Here is a 26689-nt window from a genome sequence, read left to right as displayed (position 1 = left end):
TAGCTGGGTTGCGTATCAGGCACTGTCTTTTCAGCCATCGCCGTTTGTTAAGTGGTGCTCCCCCAGCACTTAGGCTCAACCTTTGATGGTCTGCCATTTCCTGACGGAATGCCCTTTTTCTAATGCCTTACGTTCTCGTTTGTATTTGCCGTCTGAGTTATCGGCCATTTTAGCAAACGACACGAATACTGTCGACCGCGTTTTACTTTTTACCTGTCGCAGATATATGGTGAAGGCCGTTTAATTTTAAGTTCATGATCTCTGATTCTCTATGGCATATTTTATAGACCTTTCCCCACGTTACTGTTTTTAGCCATCTTCTCTTCCGTCGATTAAGGTTAACGTGTAGTGGTTTTCGCTCCTCTCTTTGACGAGGGTGCGTATGACCCTAGTTGTTTTTGTACCCTAAAACAAAACAACCAAACCAAACCACATAGAGGTCATAATATACCAGTTATTTGCTTGTAATTTCTTTCCAATATGTATTAGAGTTTTTGCATTACAAAACTACAAAATACTAGTAAAAGTTACAGTTGATGACGTCCAGGTCTCCTCAGCCACGTTTTCCGTGAAGTTTTACGCCTCCACTTCTCCATAGGCGGGGTACAGTATAAAAATGAAATAAAATGAACCACAAGAGAGCTGTAATTGGTGATTTCTTTGTTATCGCAACCGCTTTCGCTGCGTTAAAAAGCATTCTCAGGTGACTATAATGTCACATTAGTGCACCAAGACGCCCCCAACGTTGGAAGTAAAAACTCTAATTCCTGAAGAGGAGAAGTCGTCAGAATAAATAAAACAGGATATCGGGGCGAACAGTGTGCTGGCGCACCTCTGTGCATGTTGCAGGGATACAGCACGGAAGGCTGTGAGATGTTTTTGCCTGAGGATGCAGTGTTAATGCAGTGTAGCTGGTTTGTGACGATAAAGAAACCACCAATTACAGCTCTCTTGCAGTTAGCATCTTGCTTCCATTCATTAGGAAGTTTAACGGCAGTGGCTGTCCACATTATGAAGTCATACCGTGTTTGATTCACCTCTACCGCTTAAATTCGCCCAAATTATTTTGAACTCTGAATTTATATTAACTGTTCTGTCTGTATTCTGCAAAGCATATGAATCCTATTTGCAATGGATGCTATTGAGTAATACTGAAAAGTAGATTACGTGATTTTCTTCAGCAGACAGCATTCTCAGGTCCAGAATAGTACCACTTAACTGAAGTCACGCACTGGCTTCGGCTATTCCTTCTGCAATAACTGAAAATATTGCTCCACACAATTTATCTACGTATTGCCTTTCTTATAGAGCAACTAGATTCATCTCTGACGAGATCTTGACTTAAGCGAATACTATCGTAATTTTCTGATTATGGAAGCGAATTACTTTAACACTGAGGGTCAAATGATACTCACTTTTGTATCGTAACTATTTTTGGAATCTGTGTACACCCCAGCGCCTTCAGTGCTGTACACTTGCAACCATCACAGGTGCGCCACTACACTATTCGCCCCGATGTCCTATTCTACTTATTTTGACGACTTCCCCTCCTCAGGGATTTTTTTTTTTTCCAACGAACGTCTTGGTGCCCTAATGTGACAATGTTTTCACCTGGAGATGCTGTTTTCACGCAGCGAAACCGATTGTGACAATAAAGAAATCACCAATTACAGCTATGTTGTGGTTCATTTTACGTTCATTCTTCATGGAGTTTAGCGGCTGTGGCTGTGCGCATTACAAAGTTCTACTGTGTTTGATTCAACTTTATCACTTGCATTTGGACTCGGAATCTATACTAGTGTGACCACATGCTAACGTATTACTAACGATGATGAAAATTTCTCCGCCACCGGCGTCCAGTCTGTCTTTTCGAGATATATATATACTACAATCTGAAATTTCATTGCTAGTAACATCCGACTTCAGCTACCCTTATATCTGTAGATTTATGTGGACACAATTACCATCTATGAGACACTCCTGTAGTTATCTAATATTAAATTCTTTCTAAAAGCACTTCGTCTGCAGGCCACGAGTGGCCTACCGGGACCACCCTAACGCCGTGTCATCCTCAGTGGAGGATGTGAATAGAAGGGCCGTGGGGTCAGCACACCGCTCTCCCGGTCATTATGATGGTATTCTTCACCGAAGCCGCTACTTTTCGGTCGAGTAGCTCCTCAATTGGCATCATGAGGCTGAGTGCACCGCGAAAAATGGAAACAGCACATGGCAGCCTGGATGGTTACCCATCCAAGTGCCGAGCCCGCCCGACAGCGCTTAACTTCGGTGATCTCACGGGAACCGGTCTATCCACTGCGGCAAGGCCATTGCCTTATTAAACTCTTTATACCCTTTATTCGCTCTACCATGACGAAAAGTACTCTTTGCAGTTTTGGGATTGGTATCTTTCTCTTTCAGAAATCAGAACAAATATGCGGCCTACTCCATCCTCGGGAATCGTGTATCATATAAAGCCTACACGTGCACGCTACATTTACTCTGTTGCCCTAGTACTCGCTTACCGTGTGTATCTCTTCTTCGGGTATCTGAGATATCCGATGGATTCAGGTGGATACCGAAACATTTCTAGTGAAACTTCACGGGGAAAAACAAAATATGGGGATATTCGGTCGACACTCTCAGACAGAAGCAGTTCGACATACAGATTAGATAGAGGTAACTGTTCTATCTGTATTCCGTAAACCATATGAATCCGACCTGAAATGTATGTTACTGTGTGATAATAGAAAGCAGAGCCTGTGATTTTCTTTAGCAGACAGCATTCTCACGTCCAGAATTTTACAAATTAACGTAAGTCTGGCACTCGCTTCAACTATTCCTACTGCAACATTGGTAATATTGTTCCACATAATTTATCTACATATTGCAATTGGCAGATACATCTCTGACCAGTTCTTCACTTTAGCGAATATAGCTGTACTTTTACGGTTATGGAAAAAATTTACTTTTACACTGAGAGACAAGTGATACTCACGTATTTATCTTTAACTATTTCCAGCATTTCTGTTTCACAAACCCTAGTACGGTAGTCACAGCACGTAGCAAACATTAGTCCTGGCAGGGCAGTGGTAACTAATCTGTGCATTTTGCGCCACGGAACGATTAATACGCGGGGACTCTGGTGGTTCATTAAATTTGCGCCAATCGCGAGATTTATAAATTATGCGTGACGTAGATGAATATCATATGTTAAGTATATTATACGGCAATGATGGAAATTTGAGAATAATAGGTTTAGTTTTTACTTGATAATTTTATGAGTGGTTTCATTTGCGAGAAAAATCTCTCTCTCTTTTAATTTTCACTGCAGTATTCTGAAATTCGATCAGTAGCATGAAACAATATATTATGGTTTATGGAATATAGATGTCTGGAGGAAACAAACAGCCGGAACCTTGCTGGCGCTGTTACCGAAGTAAATATGAATGAATTATTTACTGCTGGCCGGTGTGGCCGTGCGGTCTAGGCGCTTCAGTCTGGAACCGCGTGACCGCTCCGGTCGCAGGTTCGAATCCTGCCTCGGGCATGGATGTGTGTGCTGTCCTTAGGTTAGATAGGGTTGAGTAGTTCTAAGTAATAACCAATGACGGACGGAGCAAGGAGGACATCAAAAGCAGACTCGCTATGGCAAAAAAGGCATTTCTGGCCAAGAGAAGTCTACTAATATCAAATACCGGCCTTAATTTGAGGAAGAAATTTCTGAGGATGTACGTCTGGAGTACAGCATTGTATGGTAGTGAAACATGGACTGTGGGAAAACCGGAACAGAAGAGAATCGAAGCATTTGAGATGTGGTGCTATAGACGAATGTTGAAAATTTGGTAGACTGATAAGGTAAGGAATGAGGAGGTTCTATGCAGAATCGGAGAGGAAAGGAATATGTGGAAAACACTGATAAGGAGAAGAGACAGGATGATAGGACACCTGCTAAGACGTGAGGGAATGACTTCCATGGTACTAGAGGGAGCTGTAGAGGGCAAAAACTGTAGAGGAAGACAGAGGTTGGAATACGTTAAGCAAATAATTGAGGACGTAGGTTGCAAGTGCTACTGTGAGATGAAGAGGTTAGCACAGGAAAGGAATTCGTGGCGGGCCGCATCAAATCAGTCAGTAGACTGATGACAAAAAAAAAAGTTCTAGGGGACTGGTGACCTCAGATGTTGAGTCCCGTAGTGCTCAGAGCCATTTGAACCATTTTTATTAACCGAGCAGTTGAGCGCCCCACAAACCAAATATCATCATCATCATCCTGTTGTCCTAGAGAGAATGAGACGCACTAAAGCAAATATACATTGAGATGGCAAAAGTCATGGGGTACATCCTAACATCGTGTCAGTCCTCCTCTTACCTGACGTAGTGCAGCAGCGCGACGTCGCATGAACTCAGCAAGGCGCTGGAAGTCCCATGCAAAAATATGGAACCGCGATGTCTCTATAACCGTCCATAATTGCCGAAGTGCTGACCTCTCATTTATGCCCGCGAATGTTCGATAGGATTCATATCAGGCGATAAGGGCGACCAAATCATTCGCTAGAACTGTCCAGAATGTTCTTCAAACCAGTCATGAACAACTGTGTCCCTGTGACGTGGCGCACTGTCATTCATAAAAATTCCGTCGTTTTTTAGGAACATGAAGTCCTTGAATGACTGTAAATGCACAGTGCCTTGTTAAAACTTGCATCCATGGCCTAGTGGGGTATGCGCCACATTCGAACCTTACCATCCACTATCACCAACCGAAACCGGGATTCATCCAACCACGTCGCAATTTTGCAGTCGTCTAGTGTCCAGCCGACATGGTCACGAGCGCAGGAGGGGCGCTGCAGGCGATTTCGTGCTATTAGAAAAGACACTCGCTTCGGTGGTTTGCTGTCATAGCCCATTAACGCCAAATTTCGCCACACTGTCCTAAAGAATACTTTCTCCGTATGCCTCACATTGATTTCTGTGCCTATTTCACGCAGTGTTTCTTGTCTGTTAGCACTGACAACTCTACGCAAACGGTGCTGTTCTCGGTCGTTAAGTAAAGACCATCGCCCACTGCGCTGTCCGTTTTGAGATGTAATACCTGAGGTTTGGTATTCTCAACATACTCATGGCACTCTGGATCTCGGAATATTGAATTCTGTAACGATTTCCGAAATCGAATGTTCTGTGTGTCTAACTCCAACTACCATTCCGCGTTCAAAGTCTATTAATTCCCATCGTTTGGCCGTAATGACGTCATAAATCTTTCCACATGTATCATCTGAGTACAAATCACAGTTCCTCCAATGCACTGCTCTTTTATACCTTGTGTACACAATACTACAGCCACTTGTACATGTCCATGTCGCTATCCCATGACTTCTGTCACCTCAGTGTTCAACTGGAGCAGACACGAAGAGGGCATCATTTTAGTGACGATAACGGCAGCAAGAAGGAGATTCACAAAAGGGACTTTGAGAAAAGGCAGATCGTTATTGCGCGGCGTCTGGAAGGTAGCATTTCGGGAAAAGGGAGCTAGTTGGCTGTTAGCGCACTGCTGTAGCGAGCATGTACGGAAAAGGTTTGCAGGACGGCGAAACAGCGAGTAAGCGACAGGCTGTTGCACGTTGGACGACCACCCTCATCACGGAACATGAAGGTCAGAAGTTCTTCCGATCTGTAGATTCAACAACAGTGCTGGCGCAAACGTCTCAGTGCGCACTATTCAGTAGGCAGTGTGCAAGAAAGGGCATCCCAGTACACGAGTTTTGAGTTTTCTTATGTTGATCCAAAGACATTGTCAGCAAGGATTGTTGTAGGGTCACGATTATCGAGAATGGCCCATGGATCAGTCTAAAGGTGTCTGTTAGCATTTTCTTTTCCTCAAAGTATACTTTTGATTTTTAGTCTACTGCGACCTATAAGTTCGAAGCGAATTAAAAAAATTGGAAATATGTGGTAAGTTCTAGTCTACTGCGACCTATAAGTTAATAGCGAATTTAAAAAATTGGAAATTTTTGGTAAGTTCTATGGGACCAAACTGCTGAGGTCATCAATCCCTAGGCTTACACACTACTTAATCTAACTTCAACCAACTTACGCTAAGGACAGCATACACACCCATGCCCAAGGGAGGCGTAGCGAATTACCGTAAGTTTAATAAACACAACATATACACTTAACAGAGACTTCACTCATCAATAATATATTCTACTTCACTCGTTACAGCAGTCTTCCAACGCTGGGGCAACTTTTCGATTCCGCTACTATAAAAAAACACTTTGGTTTCGAGGAACGCATTTTCATCCGGAAAGGAAACTGCTTAAAGTTTGCTTCATAGAGAGCGGAAAAGATGAAAATTCAGGACTCAAGATCGGGTTAATAAAGCGGGTACGGAATGAATTACCAACCAAATTCCTGTACAGTGTTTTTCTCAGTCTAGCAGGAAGAGGGCAGGCGTTATCGTAGTGTAGCATCACTTCCACAGTCTTCCTTATAGTTTTTCTTGGACTGCATCTGCAAGGCGTCTCAGCTCTTAACAATAAATGTCAGCAGTAATGGTTACACTCCGGTAAGCAATACGTAGTACACCACACGGTCACTGTTACACCAGATGCAAGATATTAATTTTTGTTGATGCATGCAGGTCTTTGATCGGAGAGATTCTGTTTTGTTTGGGGTCACTCATTCGTCTCTTTTCCTTATGTTAGCATGGAGACACCATTTCTCGTCACCAGTAGCAATACAGGATATGAACTGCCAATGTTGTTACCGACCCAATTGATGACGAGCAAGTAGAGATGCAAAAGTCGTCACCCGCGGATATTTGTGATTTTGACTTAGCACATGCGGTACTCATACATCCGATTTTTGAACCTTTCCCATTGCAAGCAAATGTCACACGATGGTGAAATGATCACAATTCATCACATTTGAAAGTTCTCGAGTACAATGACATGGATCATTGTGGAGTAATGCGTTTAAACGATCTTCATTAAATCCTGAAAGTTTCCTTGAACGTGGAGAGTCACTAATGTCAAAACGACCTTCCTTAAAAAGAGGAAAGCTATTTTCTTGCGGTGCTCTGTCCAACAGCATTACCCCATACACGGACAAATGTTTTTGACTTCCTACGCTGCTGTCACCCCTCTATTGAACTTAAACATAAGAATGTGTCATTTTTCCGATTTCCCCACTTGCCGCATTATTTTCTAGTGTCCAAACTAAAAAAATGACCATATGTAAACTCAAATAGGAGCAATTAACTACAAACAGAAAATGGCACCCGATAAATAAATCCATAGCAACTGGAATACCACCATACGAAACAAAAACTCTTTGAACTTATGCATCAACTTAATATTTGCTACTCTCGTGGTCTAACCAGTTTTGATGTTGATACAAGTTCTTTAGAAACCTCTTTGCTTACTCACTGTGACAAACTTAAGTCTTCAGATAGTCGGCTTTGATCTCGACCAATAGTAATCTTTTATGGCCTAAGAACATGTGGTCGTTCACGTTTGAAAATACTTCGCCATTACACTTGGTCACTTCTTGCGTGTACCTGGTATAGTATAAGCGAAGACACCTTTGTGCTGCGTTCCTGATGACAAGAAAACGGTTTGTTTGGATGAGGTCCACATTGATGCGCATACGTTGCTACGCATGAAGAAATGGGCGAGAGCAACTCAGTTCACTGTAATGCTTGCTTTTGTTCGGCGTGGTTAGTTGACATGCATCACTTCTCGCGCAGCTACCGGATCGTGTGTTTACGCACAGTGTAGTGGGCACTCAGTAGTTGCTGTCATGAACTGCATGGAAGCTGGTTATTGCTTTGCTAATGATTTTTTAATACGTGCTATTCTAAATTCAAAGATGTAAATTTTTTCTGAAGTGTGAGAGTAATTAAAGACAACAAAACCATGGATTTCAGACGATGTTGCTTTGGTTCGTAAAGTTGAATGTAGCTTGGAAAACCCTACAGGGCTGTTAAGTTTTTCTTGTTTCTTTAAAGTCATTACAGTTTGCTTGTTACACTCACGCCTTGTGGATTCACTTACCAGAACCATATCTCGATCTATTAGAATGTGCCAAGCTGGTGGGCCGCCATACTGTTGTCTTTACGAAAGTTAACTGAGCGAGTCACAGTCATTCTGACTAATCACCATTCACCAACAGAGTTGCACCGAGATTTATAAATAACTGGGTGCTGCACAATAATAGTAATAGTAATAATAATCATAAGTAAAATCTCTCTGTATGCTAATTAGTTTCCAGACTGTTGTAAAATGCAAGCCATCAGATGCTGGGCTGACAACTGCTATGGGGACAACGCGTTGTCTCGCCTTACCTAAGTAACTCAATGTTACGTACGAAGCGAATTTAAGATTGCTGTTAATCGCTCTGATAACTAATCGTTTTCGGCATTCTGAGTTTTAGTGCACTTCCCCATTACACAGGTGGACTCCATAAACAGGGACTAGATACAAGTTCGAAGTAATTCTATTCCGCTCACGAACCTGCTCATTTATGTGCCTCTCACACAAATATGCAGGCCCTCATTTCTTCTCATTGCGGTGACTTTATGACATTGTGTGCTGTGTGAACATTTTATACTTACTCTCGAGTCAGATTGCGCTACCAAATTTGTTCCCTAGGGCATTAGTAATTTATATTCCGCATACCCTCAAAGTATATGGACTTATTTATATCTATGAGAGTAATCTATGATCCTTTAGAAACACACCTTTCAACATGTCATCTGGTCGAATGAATCAGATTTCTTGTTACACGAATTCGATGGTGGCGTCGCAATACGCCATCATCTAGGCTAGGGGTATTCAACCTTTTTTACCTACCGCCCACTTTTGTATCTGTGTTGGTAGTAAAATTTTCTAGCCGTCCGCCGGTCCCGCAGTAATTGTTGCACAGAAACTGTTACTTATAAACTAAGGAATTAACTTTACTTTTATAAAATTTATGAAGCATAGTTAAAGCAAGTTAACAGACATAAAAATTACTTACAAAATATTTTATGTCAAAATTTTATGAAACTTTTAATAAGAAGTCTAGGCGAAAGGTTGCTTGAAACGTGCACAATGCCACTCAAGCAGGTCGGTGGTGATTGTACTATGCCATGAAGGACGTTTATCTGGGCTTCCATGGCGCCTATAGTACTAATCCAAGGCACCACGACCGCGACTACATAAACATTGTTGCGAACTATCTGCATCTCATCACGCTTAATGATGCTCCAAGTGTCATCTCCGCGTCCACAAACTACCGGCTCGTGATATACGAATTACATGATCTGTGCGTAAAAATCTGGAACTACAAACCTTCGAACACTTACCAAGGCCATATCAAATTCGTAACAACGCAGAATCGCTGTTTTATTGCGTTAGAAAGATGACCCAGCGCATTTTTTAAGCAGGTCGTCATAATGTTTTGGTTCATCAAATAGTTAGCGTTTGTGCTGAGCTAATCTTTAACTAGACTGTTAAAAATAGTAGGAAGAAGAGTTATGTGGTAGAAGCTGAAGAAGCCTGAAATCGAGGAAGTGAGCTAACAGAAAAAATGGAGGTGTCCTAATCCAGATGTTGTTGTCGTTGGAGTCTTTAGTTTGAAGACTAGTTTGCACATCTCCCCAATACTAAATTGGTGACCCCTGATGTCTCAGAATGTTTCCTATCAACCATCCATCATTTTAGTCGAGATATGCCACAAATTTGTTTTCTCTCTCAATATCTCTTCATTAGTTACATGATTTAACAATTTAATCTTCAGCATCCTTCTGTAGCGCAACGATTCAAAAATTTCTGTTCTCTTCTTATCAGTACTGTTTATCATCCACTTTTCACTTCCATATAACGCTGCACAACGGCTGAAAGCAAGGGGAAACTACAGCCGTAATTTTTCCCGAGGGCATGCAGCTTTACTGTATGATTACATGATGATGGCGTCCTCTTTGGTAAAATATTCCGGAGGTAAAATAGTCCCCCATTCGGATCTCCGGGCGGGGACTACTCAAGAGGATGTCGTTATCAGGAGAAAGAAAACTGGCGTTCTACGGATCGGAGCGTGGAATGTCAGATCCCTTAATCGGGCAGGTAGGTCAGAAAATTTAAAAAGGGAAATGGATAGGTTGAAGTTAGATATAGTGGGAATTAGTGAAGTTCGGTGGCAGGAGGAACAAGACTTCTGGTCAGGTAACTACAGGGTTATAAACACAAAATCAAATAGGGGTAATGCAGGAGTAGGTTTAATAATGAATAGGAAAATAGGAATGCGGGTACGCTACTACAAACAGCATAGTGAACGCATTATTGTGGCCAAGATAGATACGAAGCCCACGCCTACTACAGTAGTACAAGTTTATATGCCAACTAGCTCTGCAGATGATGAAGAAATTGAAGAAATGTATGATGAAATAAAAGAAATTATTCAGATTGTGAAGGGAGACGAAAATTTAATAGTCATGGGTGACTGGAATTCGAGTGTAGGAAAAGGGAGAGAAGGAAACATAGTAGGTGAATATGGATTGGGGGACAGAAATGAAAGAGGAAGCCGCCTGGTCGAATTTTGCACAGAGCACAACATAATCATAACTAACACTTGGTTTAAGAATCATGAAAGAAGGTTGTATACATGGAAGAACCCTGGCGATACTAAAAGGTATCAGATAGATTATATAATGGTAAGACAGAGATTTAGGAACCAGGTTTTAAATTGTAAGACATTTCCAGGGGCAGATGTGGACTCTGACCACAATCTATTGGTTATGACCTGTAGATTAAAACTGAAGAAACTGCAAAAAGGTGGGAATTTAAGGAGATGGGACCTGGATAAACTAAAAGAACCAGAGGTTGTACAGAGATTCAGGGAGAGCATAAGGGAGCAATTGACAGGAATGGGGGAAATAAATACAGTAGAAGAAGAATGGGTAGCTCTGAGGGATGAAGTAGTGAAGGCAGCAGAGGATCAAGTAGGTAAAAAGACGAGGGCTAGTAGAAATCCTTGGGTAACAGAAGAAATATTGAATTTAATTGATGAAAGGAGAAAATATAAAAATGCAGTAAGTGAAACAGGCAAAAAGGAATACAAACGTCTCAAAAATGAGATCGACAGGAAGTGCAAAATGGCTAAGCAGGGATGGCTAGAGGACAAATGTAAGGATGTAGAGGCCTATCTCACTAGGGGTAAGATAGATACCGCCTACAGGAAAATTAAAGAGACCTTTGGAGATAAGAGAACGACTTGTATGAATATCAAGACCTCAGATGGAAACCCAGTTCTAAGCAAAGAAGGGAAAGCAGAAAGGTGGAAGGAGTATATAGAGGGTCTATACAAGGGCGATGTACTTGAGGACAATATTATGGAAATGGAAGAGGATGTAGATGAAGATGAAAAGGGAGATATGATACTGCGTGAAGAGTTTGACGGAGCACTGAAAGCCCTGTGTCGAAACGAGGCCCCCGGAGTAGACAATATTCCATTGGAACTACTGACGGCCGTGGGAGAGCCAGTCCTGACAAAACTCTACCATCTGGTGAGCAAGATGTATGAAACAGGCGAAATACCCTCAGACTTCAAGAAGAATATAATAATTCCAATCCCAAAGAAACCAGGTGTTGACAGATGTGAAAATTACCGAACTATCAGCTTAATAAGTCACAGCTGCAAAATACTAACACGAATTCTTTACAGACGAATGGAAAAACTAGTAGAAGCCAACCTCGGGGAAGATCAGTTTGGATTCCGTAGAAACACTGGAACACGTGAGGCAATACTGACCTTACGACTTATCTTAGAAGAAAGATTAAGGAAAGGCAAACCTACGTTTCTAGCATTTGTAGACTTAGAGAAAGCTTTTGACAATGTTGACTGGAATACTCTCTTTCAAATTCTAAAGGTGACAGGGGTAAAATACAGGGAGAGAAAGGCTACTTACAATTTGTACAGAAACCAGATGGCTGTTATAAGAGTCGAGGGACATGAAAGGGAAGCAGTGGTTGGGAAGGGAGTAAGACAGGGTTGTAGCCTGTCCCCGATGTTGTTCAATCTGTATATTGAGCAAGCAGTAAAGGAAACAAAAGAAAAATTCGGAGTAGGTATTAAAATTCATGGAGAAGAAATAAAAACTTTGAGGTTCGCCGATGACATTGTAATTCTGTCAGAGACAGCAAAGGACTTGGAAGAGCAGTTGAATGGAATGGACAGTGTCTTGAAAGGAGGATATAAGATGAACATCAACAAAAGCAAAACAAGGATAATGGAATGTAGTCAAATTAAGTCGGGTGATGCTGAGGGAATTAGATTAGGAAATGAGGCACTTAAAGTAGTAAAGGAGTTTTGCTATTTGGGGAGCAAAATAACTGATGATGGTCGAAGTAGAGAGGATATAAAATGTAGGCTGGCAATGGCAAGGAAAGCGTTTCTGAAGAAGAGAAATTTGTTAACATCCAGTATAGATTTAAGTGTCAGGAAGTCATTTCTGAAAGTATTCGTATGGAGTGTAGCCATGTATGGAAGTGAAACATGGACGATAAATAGTTTGGACAAGAAGAGAATAGAAGCTTTCGAAATGTGGTGCTACAGAAGAACGCTGAAGATTAGATGGGTAGATCACATAACTAATGAGGAAGTATTGAATAGGATTGGGGAGAAGAGAAGTTTGTGGCACAACTTGACCAGAAGAAGGGATCGGTTGTTAGGACATGTTCTGAGGCATCAAGGGATCACCAATTTAGTATTGGAGGGCAGCGTGGAGGGTAAAAATCGTAGAGGGAGACCAAGAGATGAATACACTAAGCAGATTCAGAAGGATGTAGGTTGCAGTAGGTACTGGGAGATGAAGAAGCTTGCACAGGATAGAGTAGCATGGAGAGCTGCATCAAACCAGTCTCAGGACTGAAGACCACAACAACAACAATAACGCTGCACTCCAGACAAATGCCTTCAGAAAATTCCTAACACTTAAATCTACATTCATTTTACCAAATTTCTGTTATTTAGAAACGCTTTCCTTCCTATTGCCAGTCTACATTCTGTGACCTCTTTACTTCGGCCAACATCAGCCCAAATAGCAAATCTCATCTGCTACTTCTAGTGTCTCACTTCATAAACTGATTCCCTCACAGTCGCCTGATTTAATTGTACTACATTCCATTAACCTAGTTTTGCTTTTGTTGGTGTTAATCTTATATCCTCCTTTCAAGACATTGTCCATTCCGTTCAGCTCCTCTTCCAAGTTCTTTGCTGTCTCAGACGGAATTACAGAGTCATCGGCAAACTTCAATGATTTTATCTCTTCTTCCTTAATTGTAATTTCTTCTCCAAATCATTCTTTGGTTTCCTTTACTGCTTGCCCAGTGTACAAATTGAATAAATGGTTACAACCCTCTCTCACTCCCTTCTCAACCAGAGCATCCCCTTTAATGCCCTCGACAGTTAGTACTGCCATCTGGTATCTGTTCTAGTTGTGAATAACCTTTCGGTTCCTGTATTTTACTCCTCCACCTTCATAATTTAAAAGAGTGTATTCCAGTAAACGTTGTTCAAAGCTTTCCCTATGTCTATAAATGTCATAAACGTGGGTTTCCCTTTCCTTAACCTATTTTCTAAGTTTGTTAGGGCCTTAACTACCTCACGTGTTCGTACATTTCAGCGGAATTCAAACTGATCTTTCCCGAGGTCAACTTCTACTAGCTTTTCTTTTCTTCTGTATATAACTCCTGTCAGTATTTTGGAATCGTGAATTATTGAACTTGTAGTTCCGTAATATTCACATATCTCAGCACATAATTTCTTTGGAATTGTAATTATTACTGTCTTCTTGAAGTCTACATTTTGCACAACAGTGCAGTAATGGCTGACACTCCCATAGATATTAGTAGTTCTCACGGAATATCGCCTACTTCAGGGACCTTGTTTCGACTTAGGTCTTTCAGTGCTCTTTCAAAGTTTTCTCGCAACATATATTCCTCCTCGGCTTCATTTTCGTCCTCTTTTCTTCTTATAGTATTTCCTTCCAGTTCATTTCCTTACTCTACATAATATTGTTGAAAACAGATATGAAACAAACTGCAGGCAATGTAAGTATGTCACTGCTACAATGTTGATAGTTCTCGACTATGAGAGCGAGAAAACCTCAAGCGAACACTCAAGTAGTGTAATAAAAATTGTCGCTTATTAATTCAGTGTGCACTGACAAGAACTTAATCGGCAGAAGGAAGATATGGGTGGGACCAAGAGTCAGGTTCTTATTCCTACACTTTTAAAGATGAAACACCTAGGTCACAGATATACAGTTTTGCTTCTATTAGTAATTAGTGCATATAGGAGTCGGACAAAAATATGGAAACAAAGGAAACAGAAGGTTTTACCATTTGTAATATGGTGTGGGAAACCCGTTGGCATTCGGAAAGTTTCCAGTCATCTCGGAACAGATAAGGTCCTGTATGGTTTAGAAGGGTTACCATTATTTCTGCAAAATGGTGGTAAGTTCAGATAAAGATGATACAGGGTTAGGAGGTAATGTTAGTACGCTCTCCTTTAGCCTTGCTGAGTTACATCATGAAAGGATCACTGTGTTGATCATCGGAGTTTTGTGTAGCGCAAGAAGAAGCTAGTCGACTTAGTTTTCACATATCATGACCACTAGATCCGAGGATGCTTACAATTGTGTTTTATTTTTGTCACACTTCCTACATCCCCACTTTACCGCTCCATGAGAATATGAGTGATTAAAGTATGAATCACTGGTAACGGAAAAACGGTACTAGCTACAGATTGGTAAAAGGTGGTGGTTTTACTAAAAGAAATCTGTGGGCAAGGCTAAGGAAATAGATAGGTAGAGATTTTTACAAGGTTTCGATAATTTAAAAGGCGTCAGGTGGTTCAGCCAATAGGAGACTTCCTCCTCCTCCCCCCCCCCCCCCCCCCTCAAACCCAAGTAGTTTGAACGGAGCGACACTGGTCCTTAGGGCACCGTATTTAGGCACTGTGCGGCAGGAGGAGGACCCGGAGTGAGGGCGTCTTCTAGCAGGTGTGCTGGTATGGTAAGAAAAACCGGTATTAAATGAGTTATATTGTCCTGGATTCTGCTCGAAATGTATTCTTTAGAATGAATATTCATAAGGAAACGTTAAAAGAATTTGTAATTCTCGGAAATTTCATAAATAAATGAGTATGGTAAATGTAATCATAACCATTCGAACTTCGTGTCGGCCATCTGCGTGACACATCTACTTGTAATTATTAGTAGCTGATATCTGCTCAATTGAGATATAATGAATTTCTGTGTACGGTTATTGTGAATTTTATTTACTTTTTATGGTTATTTCTTTGTTTCTTGGTGACGAGCACATGTTCGCGCCAAACATGTAACTGATCCTTAAGAAACTGAAATTCAAAGTTTCTACATCTACATCTACATTTATATTCCGCAAGCCACCCAACGGTGTGTGGCGGAGGGCACTTTAAGTGCCACTGTCATTACCTCCCTTTCCTGTTCCAGTCGCGTATGGCTCGCGGGAAGAACGACTGCCGGAAAGCCTCCTTGCGCGCTCGAATCTCTCTAATTTGACATTAGTGATCTCCTCGGGAGGTATAAGTTCAAAAAATGTTCAGATGTGTGTGAAATCTTATGGGACTTAACTGCTAAGGTCATCAGTCCCTAAGCTTACACAATACTTAACCTAAATTATCCTAAGGACAAACACACACACCGATGCCCGAGGGAGGACTCGAACCTCCGCCGGAACCAGCCGCACAGTCCACTCGGCTAATCCCGCGCGGCAAGTGTTTATCGATGTTTAGTTATTGCTATAAATAACAGAAACTTAATTAGAATTTTTTTTGGGATCATTTATGGAATTTTTGGTGTTCCTTTGCGATATGGCGATGAAACCAAGTTCACGACGATTGTTTAAGTGAAGTTTAACCTTCAGAAATTCGTGATATAACATCTACATCATTTTCACAACCGCAATCAAGGTTTGGTGTAGTCAAGGTTTAGTCTCTGTGTTCTTAAGCTCAGCGAGAGGGGCTTTATTGATTTGTAACGAATATTTTACTTGATTTCCTTGTGACTGACGGTGGAACCATGTGGCGTACTTCGAATACATATGATTTCTTTCTATATCCTTGGGTGACTTTAGCGTGTGATAATTTGACTCAATGAATTTTAGAACTCCTGTAATTGGCTGTCAAATCATTTTTGTTTGAGGAATTTTCCTTCATTTTAAATGCTTTGGTGTTCAGTAAAACATTAATGATGTGGTGGCATTTGTCCTAATTGTATTGAAACACGATTTTGAGCTAGTTAATTTTCCAGAGCGTCACAGCAAATTCTGAACGGCTAAGGAATCAAGTTTTGCTATTGAAATTGTAGAAAAATATAACCCCCTCCCCAATCAGATGCATAAATTTTCAGTAGTCAGTAATAGCTTGGAGAAGTGAATAAATTAACAGGTTAAAGAAACATAATTCAGACTATTTGTGGGACATGATTGTTAGTAGTTAGTTTTTGGACATGAACAAACCCTACTCCGTCTGTAGTAATTGCGCTGGTTCGTGATAACTTCAGGAAGCGTTTTACGTTCCCTATTTAATTTACTGAGATTATGAAAGTAACTTTGTTCCAGTAAGTATTTAGTTCAAATCGGGCTAATTTTAATAAAATATCCTGATATCAAGAGCCGCACCAAGACGTAAGACGATACCGTAAATAATAGAAGTTAGCAATCATCAGAAATTATGAGCATAACTGCTCAGCAAGAGTTGTAACCATTCATGAGCCTCAGTCCCAAATAAGCAAATAATCAATCAAGAAATAATATTGCAGGGTTGATTGCTATAAAGCACCCTTCTCCCAAAGGTTCAATAACAATGCGGTATGGTGACTGAGATGGGGACGTGTGATGCGATCATTCATCCCCGTGGTCACCAAATCAGTCCTGAACGATGCGAGCTGTTTGAATTGGGGCCATGTCGTCTTGAAACACAACATCATCATTGAGGAACGACATGCACCATGCAGTGGACCTTATCAACCAAAATGGTCAGTAACATGCAGGATGTGCATAGATAGGCCACCGGCAACTAGGACTTGGTGACTGGGTGGCTGCTCAGCTGTTAAACAACATAGGTATCATTTAAGATTTTTATCTGGGCGCTGATTTTACATACATTACGCATGATGCCTGAGACATCTGACGCAGGGACGTAAGTTTCAGTTATTGAGGGCACTGCTATTAATTCGCAACTTGTTGGGAGGACATTTTCCTTGTCATCGATCATCACTACAGGAAAAATTTCCCAAGCCTAATTTGCAACGGGGAGGATACAAGTGACGGCAGAAGACTCCTGAAAGAGGTTTTTGACACATCCAAAACGTTAGAAGCTGTTCTGTGGCATCATGGGAAACTTTTAAGGAAGCTAGCATGAATATACTGTCTGTCTGCAGGTGTCTGACGCTGTAGATATTGACTTGGCGAATACTGCAGTAGGTATTTCTTCTGAAGAGGAACGGACATCACAAAATTCCAGTCACAAAGGTTAACTAGGTAGGTAGACGTAGAAGAAAAGTAGCTACAAAGAAAACTTGTGCGATAGGAAAGTTCAAAACGAAAGAAGGAGATAAAAAATATTCTGGAAGAAACGGATTACAGCATTATAAATCACTCAGTATGGTTATAGAGAAATTAAAATCAAATGACTGCAAGGAAACTGTAAAAAAATAGAAATACATCAACACATAAAACACTAGAACTGTGATGAATTATGTTTTCACTAATAACTTCAACCAGTCGTCTTTTGCGATGGAAGAATTTTTATTTTCCCATTACTGGTATCAACTTGCCAACTCCAGATCAACAGACGGCAGTCTTTGTAGCTGTAACAACCCGTAAAAATCTAACAAGTAAGCGCTAAATGTGGCTAGCTGTCTGGAATGTTTCCACACCATAAGGTCGACCTTGTGGTAATACAGTTACGTGAATCCATGGGATTAATCCTGGTGCATAAGCCACTTTGCAAAATATAATTTATGTTTTCCAGAAACGTCAGTTACACAGCGCTACACACAGAGTTGGCCGCAGATAACAACGCCCATGTGCTTTATAGAACATGAACAAATCGAAGAGAGTCACATAAGCTAATATGCTGAGATTTTGCTGTGGAACGGAGATTTTCTTTGGTCAAAGTCGAAAAAGAAGAAGAAATTTATGTTGACGTGGAAGAAAAAGGTGCAAAAATGGTGCAAATGGCTCTGAGCACTATGGGGCTTAACATCTATGGTCATCAGTCCCCTAGAACTTAGAACTACTTGAACCTAACTAACCTAAGGACATCACACACGTCCATGCCCGAGGCAGGATTCGAACCTGCGACCGTAGCAGTCGCACGAAGAGAAAGGAAATGCATACTCTGAGAGAGCTTTGGAAGACGTTCAAACAAACAAAGCAGAAGGATAGATAACATTTCCTAGGAAACAAAAATTGAAAAAGGTTCAAAGTTTTATGAAATGATTTGTCTAAAAGAAATAAATGAAACAGATTAGAGAAACATTTGGCGCACGTCTGAATCATACTCGAAATCGTACAGAAGCTGAGATTCTCATACGTTAGAAGGGGATCACTTTGCGAAATTCCACCAGCCAAATTTATTTTCTATTTTTCAGTTTTGTTCGGAAAGTATGAAGAATATAATGAATTGTTGATCGGTATTCTATTATTATTACGAACATATAGATCAAGAGAAAGCAGACGCTTTGACGCGTCATCTAGATAGATAATACACAGAATAATGGAAATAAAGGAAAGAGGATCGTTTGGAAATGTAGAGGCACCAGATTGTCTGTACCACCGTTGCAGTTGATGACGGAGAACAGAATGCAGCTCTCTCCTCCACTGCTGAACCTATGAATCGAACAAGCAATGATGGAAGAAAAGAGAGATTCATGACGACGATTGAAATTCATTGTAGAAGAATGTCACTCATTGGACTGTCTGGCATTACTACAGTCAGTGAAAGTGAGGAAGAATTGGGTATAGAAGGGAATGAACAGTGCTAACGAGTGCAGAATATGGATAGAAAATAAACTGATAAATGGTATTAATAATTAGGAGTACCATAAATGAGATCAGCAATAAATTGAACACCATAATTATAGACCACGTAGTACACGAAGGAATCCCACTAATTTGAAAACAAAGTAACACGTGACGGGCGATGCGAAAAGGATATAAGAAGCAGCCTGTCACCGGCATAGTGGGTGTTGCTCGTTAAAAGCAGTCTGCTAGTATCAAATATGGGCCTTAATTCGAGGAATAAATTTATGGAAATGGACATTTTCAACATAGCATTTATGGAAATAAACCATGGACTATGGGCAAACTGGCAAATAATTAATCAGAGCGTTTGAGATAGGAAATAGTGAAGTCCTCAGCAGAAACGACATAGGAAAGACATCGAGAAAAACATTGACGGAACGAAGGGACAGGATGATACGACTTGGGATAAGGCATAAGGCAATTAACTTCGGTGGTAATAGAAGAAGTTGCAGAGATCAAAACAGAATCTGGTGTGAGATACAGTTATTGGAATATACCCAACAAATACTCGATTATGTGGGGTGTAAGTGTTACAAGTGTAAGTTTTACAGTGAGTTGAAGAGTTAGGTACAGGAGAGCAGGAGAGGAAGCAGTATCGGATGACATCAAACCAGTCCGAAGGTCGATGACACTCTCACTTCTGGAAAAAGAAAAGGCGAGTGTATTTCCGGAAGGAAGTATTATCAGGTGGTACCGTTAAGCATAAAAGTGCGAACAACTGAAGAAGGAAACTGATACGAGGAGGCTTGTCCTAACTGCTGCTGTGTTTGGCTGAAAGTCTGAACGTTTAAGAGTTCATGCAGCTACCGTAACTACGAGAAATTGTGAAGGGCGCAGGGTTTTGAGGGAAGAGAACTTGTTTTAATGGTCGTACGTGTAAGGTATGGGGGAAGTGGGTTAGAGGTACAGGAGTTACGCTTTTAAAAGGCGATGTTTGTGGTCTTTGAGTGGCGATGTTTGTGGTCTTTGAGTGGAGATTGTACAGGAAGCTAGGATTCTTTCATGACTGATGACAACTGCAAAGAAGTCACTGAAGGGGGAATCGTGAATTCATGTGCCTTAATGATATGCGTCAATTGCGGTATAGTGTAAATTTAGTACAGAGCTGAAGAAGGCCTTGGATGAAAGAAGTAATTTGTATAGTTTTCAGTGAAAGCGAAAGTGTTTACACTTAAGGCACCATTTGACTCTGGTGCCATTCGAAATATTTTCCTCCAGATGTCTGAGCCACGGTAAGACCTCAGGAAGTGGTTATTTGAAGTTTCTACGCGATGTGGTTCAATAAACGGCGTAGGGTTTTCCACAGCGCTATTAGCAACAACGATCAAGATTGCAGCGAATTAATCCCGTCTCCCGGCTCAAAGTAAGGCAGTCTACCCTTGAGAAATCAATATCAGAGGTAGAGAAATAAAGAGTCTATCTAGGAAACGACTTTTTTTATCGACTATGGAAGTGTTACGTGGTACAGCTGTATCGGACGTAGACGAAGGCAAAGAACGACCTTAGACTTCGTAGGAATGTAAAGAAAACTTTTATAAAAAAGGTGCTTCGATCATTCTGTAGAGCTGAGAAGCTTGCGTTGAAGGGAACCAGTTCTTCAGCTGTCGAAAGAAAAGGTTCATTTAAGAAATTTGTATCGGTCTTGTATACTACTACTTCCCAGATATACTTCTTTATATAATCATGCAAATACTATCTATCGCTTCTGGCTGTCATTATCAGCGTCTGTTTGCTTCACAATACTGTTTTCTGCAATTTGATGTTTGCGCTGCTTCGATATGAAATCGAAAGCGCTATATAATCTCTCTGCCTTCGTAGCTAATGGATCGACTTTCTCTTCCTTCCAGGCGGCATGCCTGCTCTCTACCGCACCGACATTATGACGAAACTCATGAGCTCGCTCTCAGTCGCTCACGATCGATCACTGCAAGATGGTCATCCAGCGACAAGTGGTGGCAGTCATATAGGACATGGACGGTATGAGCAGCTGTTTAAACAGAATTCTGATCGAGTTTGTGTCATTTTTCTGTCGGTTTACATGCCCGAGAAGCAGGTGCCTTGGATTTAGTGAGAGACGGTTCCGGAACTTGGTCTGTTACATGGTGTTAACATAATTCACGGGCAAAATGGGACTTCGAAGCCTTAGTCACTGGCGTATATTGGACTTGTTTGGTTTGCATGTTAGTGTATAGACTATACATACAGTTATTGGAGATATCCGTAGTGCCGTAGGGCTCTTCGTACTATGCGTCTTAGATTTAGCTAACCTAGATTTTATTTAAAGAGTTTATCCGTTCCAGCTTGGCTAATATGCATTAGTAAAGTTTTCTGGCTGTTTATACAACAGCTGTTCCTGTGTGCTGGGTTTGAGCGTGGGTGGTGATTTATGAACGACATTTTTGCTGGTTTTGTGTAATTTATTTTGTGCTCAGGGTTAATGTTACTTCGTTTCCATTACTTGCTCTTTTATTTGAAGCTATTATTTAAATTTTGTTTACATATCATTTTATGGAAATAGCCCAAGAGAATTCCAGTGTCCTTAACTTTTATGTTTTTTTCTTTTTTTTTTTAGTAATTAAGCAACTGTCACCTACTTATGGTAATTCAAAAAGTTCTTTGTTTTATCTGTAGTTTCTCTTCCCATTATTTTATTTTAGGTTGGTGCATAAGTTGGCAGTATATTTCCATAAGTTTAATAACCACAGTAGATACACATAACAGAGGCTTTAGTCTTCAATAACATATTCTCCTTCTCTATTTATAACAATTTGGCAACGCTTGGATAGCTTTTCGATTCCGCGGCTGTAGAAATCACGTGGTTTTGAGGCGAAGAACTCATCGCTGGCATGTTCGGAGTGCATTTTCATCCGGAAACGTAGTTCCTTAAAGATTGCTCGATATGGAGTGGAAAGGGTGGAAATCTGAGGGCGCAAGATAACATGGATAAGCTGCGAAATGGCTTCCCGACTCAACTCCTGTACAGTGTGTTTTGTCAGTCAAGTACAATTCAGGCGAGCTTTTCGTGGATGAACATCATTTCATGCAGTCACCCTGTTTGTTGTTCTCGGATTGCGTCTTCAAGATATCTCAGTTGCTCACAACAAATGTCAATAGTATTCGTTACATCTCGTGGTAGCAGTTCGCAGTACATCAGACCACTGCTTTGCCACCAGATGCATAACATTATGTTTTATGGATGTGCGCAGGCCTTTGTATGGGGAGTTGCTGCTTTGTTTGGGCTCAAACATTACTTTCTTTTCCTTATGACCATTTCTTGTTACCATTAATGATATGGGAAATGGTCTATGTTGTTCGCGAGTCAACTGATTACTGGCAAGTAGAGATGCACGTATGACCACCCACTGATTTTTGCTATTTTGGCTTAGAGTATGCGGAACCGAACACCAGATTTCTCAACCTTACCCCATTGCTTGAAAATGTCGCACCACGAAGCAATGATCAGAGTTCATCAAATCTGGCAGTTTGACGTGGACCATTGTGGATTAATGTTTCTAAATGATCTTCATCAAACCCTGAACATTGAGAGTTACTAATGTCAAAGCGTTCCTGCTTAAAACGAGAGAACCATTTTTCTTTGTCGTGCTCTGTCCAGTGGCGTTATTCCCGTAGACGTCGCAAATGTTTCTGGGTCCCTCCGCTACTGTCACTCCTCTGCTGAACACAAACACAAGAATTTGTCGGAAATGTTCCGATTTTCGGTCGTCCTCAGTTCCACTCACTATCTTTATATTACAATGTATAAACTCAAATAGCAACAGTGCACACCAAATAAAAATGACACACGATAAATAAACCCACAGCAACCAGAACAACAACATGCAAAATAAAAACGCCAGGAACTTTCGCACCAACCTAACAGTTATCCATTGGTAGTTATAGGCTGATCAGCTTACAATTATGAATTTTCTTCCCTTTAAAGCATGTCCTAACTGAAATGTTTTTTTGTCTGTTCTAGTACGGTCTGTATTCGTTGCTTTATTGAATTTATTTGAGACAGAAGATATACGTAATGTGACCTTTACAAAGTTCAATTGGAAATTGCTTAAATTTCAAATATAAGTGTCTTATTGGTGCTCCTGTTGCATTTACTTATATTTGTGAAATTTCACCTGTTGAAAGAAATTCGTAATAATCTTTAAAATAATAATAATCCTTAAAATAATAATAATCTTTAAAATAATAATAATCTTTAAAATAATAATAATCTTTAAAATAATAATAATCTTTAAAATAAGTTTGTCTGAGCCGTGCGCGGCTCGTGTTTATCCAATTTATTGTTTGTCATCTTCTACTACGGTACTGCAGCCTCGTTTTCTTATTCCATTTACTGGCGTCACTAACTTCCTGCCTTACTTGCCCGTGAGTGGCAGCAGCAGCGCGTATCGATAAGTGTGCTGTCGTACCATCTCTGGAGCGACCGATAATGTTTCTGGGTCGTCGGTGTCTGGCAGTCAGTTGGAGACGGACCAGCAGTGCAGTTGGGACGCAGCAGCAACGAAGTCGGTGACGGAGCGCCGGTGAGGCCCCGACAGCCAGTGCTCGCCGACCGCTGGCGACGCACATGAACTGTCCGGCGGAGGGAGAGTGGAACGGGGCAACCGTTGGTTGGTCTTTCGGTTGGTCGTCTGATCGGCCGACGTATGTTTGGTCCTTCCACCGTTTCCGGGCCTGGGCAGTTGGTCGGTTGGCGTGGAGCAGCGAGGAATTCTCCGCGGCGCGTAGTTTGGCCGAGGCCACTGGCGGGGTCCACGCGCGGTCAGATTGTGTGGTGCTGTTCCCATTGCTACGAGGTCCGTGCCTCACCGATCCTGGACACGAAAGTCTTTTGGATGTCGTTGTCGGCTGTTGGGACATTACCGCGAGCAACAACGTGTGTTTCCAAGTTGGCAAATTTTAGCTAGCCTCCGGTGGAGTTTAACTGTACTTGGTTATTTTGAATTGAATTGCACCAGCGGAATCTTCTGCCTTGTGGCCGTTACCGTTCCGGTTACCTGCCCTGGCCTTTGACGTAAATTTAGGCAGTGTATTTTCCTCATCGCGTTGTCGCTGTCCAGCACGGTGTGTAGTTTGACAGATCACTGTAAATTGGTTGTGGACCCCAATACCTTCTACGTTAGTCCATTGAACTCCTGTTGTGTGATGATCGGATGGAGCGGAAGTTATCTTGTCGGTGGGTCTGTTGACCGTCTGTGGTTGGGTTACCGTAGGATCGAGAATGGTTGGGCCGACTGCCTGTCTCAAATAAGCGAGCGTTAGTGTTAGAATTCCAGGCCGACCCTCGGAAGCTTCTGAGCCCCGTTGGGTGTGCTGCCTTTTCTTATTTGTTCTTGTTGTTTCTATTTTTATGACTTCCAGCCGATTTTTAAATTAAGGTTGTTTTGCTCTTAAGGCGTAAAACTGTTTGGGCCTTCAGCCTAATTTAAAGACCTGTTTTAAGGTAAGGCCTCTGCCTTTTAAATTTCTGATTTTGATTTGAGTCTTAAGTTACTGGCTTTCAGCCTATTTTAAATTAAAGTGATCTCGCCCTTAAGGCATGACATTGTATGGCGCATTCAGCCTATAGTTAAGTTCCAAAAATGAATGCTGTGTTTTTTTAAAATTTTCTTCGCTCTTGTAATGTTTGGTCAAACAAATAAATTTGTATGTTCGAGTGTAACTACCTGTCCTATCCTGCGGGTTTAGCAGGGCATCTAATTGTCTATGTCGGGATGAGGTGCTATGCTTTTTATGGCCTGTCACCTTACAGGTCCAAGCTCCTCGCTTGCTAGAGTATTCCACAAGTTCTAGGAAGAAGAGTTGTTCTTGAAGTCATTGCAGAAGCTACTGCGTTCATTATCGGCAATGACATTCAGAATAGTAACCAAACCCACGGAATTAGCAATATTATTTAGGATAACCAGAATAGGGAGATCTGGTTAAAGAAGCCTTCATTGTGCATTCCCTTTTACGCACAGCTGAACGAGAAGCGACTGCAACGAGCATTGTCTAGGCAGACAAACAGTTCCACCACCACAACAAAGGGCGCCCGGCCGCTGCCGTATTCTGAATGAGCGGCGCGGCGGCGCAGATCGTAATCTCAGCTGCAGAGCGCCGTAATGAGCGGCGACGCCGATGCTGGCTTCTGGAGAGGATTTCCAGCGGCGCCTCTCCACTACGGATTCGCTGTGTTTACAGGAGCGCAAGCGCCGAGGCCGGGTGAGCCAGGCAGAGCGGGGGGAGGTGCACCGTGAACAGCAGGCGGGCGTGAGCTGGCAGTGGCAAAGCTCCAAGCTGTCCGTATGCAGCTCAGAGGAAGCAGGTGCGACCACATATTTTTGCCATTAAGACAGAAACGCAGGACTGTTTTCGTTTTACACCACAGTGGAAACGTTGCCGTGTGGGCTGTTGTAAATAGTTTTATGATAAGGTAATTTGATCATTTATGAAAAATGATATGATTCCACCAGATTGTGTTTTAAATGATTTCATTTGCTTTCGTGTATAAAGGTTTCGTGGTTATGGCCGAACTACAGGAGTTAACAGACTTTGAATGGTAGTTGGATCTAGTCACATGGGACATTCCATCTCGGACATTGTTAGGGAATTCAATATTCCGAGATCCACAGTGTCAAAAGTATGCAGGTAATACCAAATTTTAGGCATTACTTCTCACCACGGACGGCACAGTGGCCGACGGCCTTCAATTAGCGACTAAGAGCTGTGGCGTTTGCGTAGAGTTGTCAGTGGTAACAGACAAGCAACACCTCGCGAGATAAACTCATAAATCAATTTGGGACGTACGACGATTGTATGCGTTAGGACAGTGCTGCGAAATCTGTCGTTAATGGGTTATGGCAGCAGACACTCGACGCGAATGCATTTGCTCACAGTATATCACCTGCAGCGCTTCTTCTGGGATCGTGACCATATTGGTTGGACCCTAAATAAGCGGAAAAACAGTGGCTTTGTCACACGAGTACCGATTTTAGTTGGCAAGAGATGATGGGTGATGGTAGAGTTCGAGCGTGGCGCAGGCCCCACGAAGCCATGGAGCCAAGACATCAACGAGGCACTGTGAGAGCTGGTGGTGGCTCCACAATGGTGTCGGCTGTGTTTACATGGAACGGATTTGATCCTTTGGTCCAGCTGGACAGATCACTGATTTGGAAACGGTTGTGCTTGATAATTTAAGACCATTGCAGCTATTTATGTTTCCAACCAACAATGGACTTTTTTATGGATGAAAATACGCCATTTCACTGAGCTAGAATTGCTGGCTTTTGAATTGAAGAACATTCCAGCGAATCATTTGGCCACCCAGATCGCCATCCACAAAATTGTGCTCCGCAATAGAGGCAGCGTGGCTCAGTATCGGCAGGGGCTTCACGTCGGATTGCTGCACTACGGCGGGAAAAAGGAGTCCAACACAGTATTAGGATGTATCCCACGACCTTTGTCGCCTCAGTGTGGCTATCTGCAGCAATCGATGTGAACACATCGCTGGCAGTTCTTCAAAAAATTGTGAAGCAAACATATTTGTTGTGCGCAGCACGATCGTTAACGGTCATCTTATAAACTATAAGGTG

The sequence above is a fragment of the Schistocerca piceifrons genome, chromosome 2 (genome assembly GCF_021461385.2).
Source record: "Schistocerca piceifrons isolate TAMUIC-IGC-003096 chromosome 2, iqSchPice1.1, whole genome shotgun sequence".
Taxonomy (NCBI): domain Eukaryota; kingdom Metazoa; phylum Arthropoda; class Insecta; order Orthoptera; family Acrididae; genus Schistocerca; species Schistocerca piceifrons.
Note: the sequence above shows the minus strand (reverse complement) of the source record.